Source organism: Suricata suricatta, chromosome 8, assembly GCF_006229205.1.
Source record: "Suricata suricatta isolate VVHF042 chromosome 8, meerkat_22Aug2017_6uvM2_HiC, whole genome shotgun sequence".
In the NCBI taxonomy this organism is placed as follows: Eukaryota; Metazoa; Chordata; class Mammalia; order Carnivora; family Herpestidae; genus Suricata; species Suricata suricatta.
Genome location: NC_043707.1, coordinates 15,079,218 through 15,082,846, shown reverse-complemented (window position 1 = coordinate 15,082,846; position 3,629 = coordinate 15,079,218). Strand labels below are relative to the sequence as shown.

The window sequence follows — 3,629 nt, the reverse complement described above, 5'->3', positions numbered from 1 at the left end:
TATTATCCCTAATGTATATTGAGAAATGGCTGTTTTGATGCGATTTCCAGATTTCTCTTTGAGCTGACCTGTCAAAAGTTCTTGACAAATTATGAATGTGAACTAACGCCCTATAGTTTCTTCATTAAGATGATGGGATGGCTCTTCCCCTTATCGTTGGGGTCACCTGAGGCTTGTGGCTTACTCTCTGCCTCTCCTCATGGTCCTGAGTGTGGAAGAAAGTTTAAGATGTCACAAAATGTGGTGTTTGTTAGAATTCTGCATAGTCTATTAAAATCAGAATAAACCTCCATTCCTCATTAGAGCCTTTAGCTGATCTGGAAGCTGGTGTCACTCCCACGAATCACAACAGCAAGCACTCTACCAAAAATGCCAAAAAAAGACAAGGTAAATGCTGGAGCCATTTCAGTTGTACGACTGTCAAGAAACCCTCATTTGCTGGGCTGCATGCTTTATGGCCTTTTCCCTGTTTTGTGTTGTGTGATAGGTCTGCTTGTTTCTATTTTCCAAATGCACAGCTTTAACCCAAGAGTCTACAGGCTTCTCTCTTTTCAGCCTGTCATCTTATTCTGGTACCATTAGTAGCCAAAGGAACTTAGAGGTTGAGGACCTTATGGCTTTTCCCATGTGTTCTGAAACTAATACCAGGAAGATATACTGCACTCCATACTAAAGTCTCTAGGCCTGTTGATTCCTACCATACCACCTCTCTGTGGGATCAGTGTTGTTATTTTCCTATTTCTGCTCATGTGCTTAACGTTTTAAGAATACCTGTTAATTGGAAATATGAAAAGACTTCCCTCCATGTTTATATTGTGTGCCTTGTACTATTTAGAATGGTCTTACACAAAGTCATTGTCATAACTCAACATTTTTACATCCTTGCTGGTAAATGAGCTGTTTGGAATCCTTCTAGCTGTATCTTAGGTAAAATTATTCTGAACACAAGATCCTTCAGTTGTGTTAATATGAACAGGATTTGTTGTGTCTCCAATCAATGTTAGAGCTGATACCATCACTCATGACTCATCCCTGTAAATTTATACCAAAATCAAAACACATTTGCCTTAATTCTCTTACTTGAATTTCTGCTACTTCTTCCCCCCACCCCATAGGATATATTACTCTGTGTCTTATAGTGTGCTCAAAACCAAAATTCCTTATGAATTCAGATAAACACATGTGGGCTTAGTAGACATTGATAAGTAATATGTTCCTCACAGCAAATACATTCTAAGTTCCTTTGCAAGATGGCATCCCCAGCTCTCCAGTGACCTCTTGGCATTTGACAGCGCTTCCAGAGAGAGGGAAGACCCTTTTCTCAGTAAGGGAAGCAGAGGGGTCAAAGTGAGGGCCAGTGGGCAGAGCTTTTCCCCAGTAGTAGCTGTGATTTCATGTGCAGAGAATGAGCTGTTTATTTGCACTCATTCTTTTTGTGTTCTGAATATGCCAATAACAGAGCCTCTATAGTCACTGTAGTGGAAGGATGCAGGGTGATTCTTGACGTAGATGTCTGCCTATCTGAAGTATGCTATTTCATTAGTTTGGAATTACTTCGTTTAATCCTCTAAGGTGGGATCATTTTGTTCTACATTCACAGGCATGGGCAGGGACATGTAGTGGCAGTAGTTTAACCTCCTGCATTTATTTGCCTAAGCTATAGGTGGTACCCAGTGGCAGGGAGAGAGTGTTCAGGTACTGATGCTACTCTTGGGTCCTGGTGGCAGAGAAGGTGGCAGGTGGTAACACGTTCTTCTCAGGGTTTCAGCTGCTTTTGGTATTGGTTCTCTTGACTGGCAGATGCACAGAGCTTTCACTTCTGTTCTGCAGGGCAATGTGGATCCTTGGGGACCTCCATTAACTGGAAGATTCTGCATGCCCTTCCCTAGAGCCCCCCCCCTCCGCTGTGGGCTACTGGGCACATCCACCTCCTGAACCTTGATGGCCCTGGGGACCACACCGAACCCCTCCACTTGGTAAGATGATCTGAGCAGTAGAAGTTGACTTCGAAAGTATTTACATCGAAATTTTGTTGTTGTTGAGTCTTGGACAAGGTGTAGAGGGGGTACCACAGAGCATTGTGATGCAAGGGAAATGTGTGTGCCACCATTACCACATTCCTCGAGTTTCTCATGATCGATATATTATCTTTGTATCATTTCCACCACCCTGGGTGGGTCCAGGTGTCCCTGTGGAGATGGAATGGGGCAGACCTAGCACTTGAGCAGATGTGTGCTGTACGCAGTCCCCGGGCTGCGCTGTGGGGGCCGTGAGGCTCAGCCCGTCGTATACCCATCCAGTTGGGCCCCCAGCCATCCACAGTCGTTTGATAGGTCATGGAAACACCTGAACCAGCACCATTATTGGTCTTTGTCAAGGGTTAAGGGATGGTTCTCCCCTTTGCCTTGGAATCCCCTGAAGCATGTGGGGTACCCGCTGCATGTGATATGGGATCTGACTGAGCCAAAGAGTTTAAGTTGTTTGAGGAATGAGGAGAGCATTTTTTATTTTTATTTTTACTCGCAAGCACATGGCACCTGCTAGTCACAGTGGTGTGTGGTGATCAGCAGGGTGGCTCTCAGTCCCCAGGAAGTGGCTGATTTCTGATTGCAAGAAATGGTTGAGGGCTCAGCAGTGTCTCTGGTAGACCAGTGAGGAAACCCTGCATTAATCCAGATGTTGTGGACTTTCCCCACCTACCAGCTACCTCACAGTAGCACCAACCCAGGTGGGTACTTAGGTGGACTCATGGTAGTAGTTTTGGCGGTGAGTCTTATCATGTCCCATATTCCTTCCATTGTTTCCTTATTGAGATATGGGCAGGGCAGAGGTCAATGATGTGACACCCATTCCAGCCCCCCCTCCAAGGAGGAGTTGGGTGAAAGTATCTGGCTCCGTCAAGGTCCTCAAATCTCAGGCATCCTGCACCAGAGCCCCTGACACCTGAAGGACCCTCCTGCCTCCCATGTTGTGGAAGCAACAAGCATCCAACAACTTTGGGGTCATGGCTGGGCCACGAAGGGCTCAAGGTTGGCTGTCTACACGCTTCCCAGGAGTGGCTGGGAACAGCAGTGCTGTAGTAAACATCATATCAGCTTCTATAAACAGGAGTCTCATCCACCGTGATCAGGATCTGGTGAAAACATGACAGGAGAGAGGGGGACACAGGAGATGTGGTGCCCTGTTTCCTAGTCAGGGCTGCACAGAGCAGAAGGCCAAGGGCCTAGGGAGAGTCAGAGAAAGAGACAGGCAAGGAGAGAGATGCTGAGTGAGTGATGGGGGGAAATGGGCAAGTCCTAGGGAGTGAGAGGGAGAAACAGAGGGAGACGGGTAGAGAGAAGCAGAGACAGAGGAAGCAAGGAGGAAAGCACGGAGCTTGTCATGGTGTGTGGAGGGTGCTATGGGCCACACAAGGGGGGCTCTGTGAAGATGCTTTAGTGTTGGAAGCAGAGAGGCTAGGAAACCTGGGAATTACCTTCCCTGAGTGCAAGGCTCCAACCCCACTGGGGCAAGCTCTGTAGAGGCCATTGTCCCTGGGAAGATGGGTTCCCCTCGTTTGGCTGGCATGTTGGGGCTCTAACTCAGGATCTGTCACGGAGGGAGATGGCTTATAGGAGAGTGTGCAGCTC

At 47.1% G+C, this 3,629-nt stretch overlaps 1 protein-coding gene across 1 annotated transcript in view; it reads left to right on the top strand.

The window, feature by feature from the left end:
* The window catches only part of THUMPD1 (THUMP domain containing 1), a 121,209-nt gene extending 119,238 nt beyond the window's left edge, over positions 1 to 1,971 (top strand). The window contains exon 9 of the transcript XR_003911448.1: positions 1,831 to 1,971. The gene's annotated coding sequence lies outside the window, so the exon portion shown is untranslated. The remainder of the gene's footprint in view (positions 1 to 1,830) is intronic.
* The last annotated feature ends 1,658 nt before the right edge of the window (positions 1,972 to 3,629 follow it).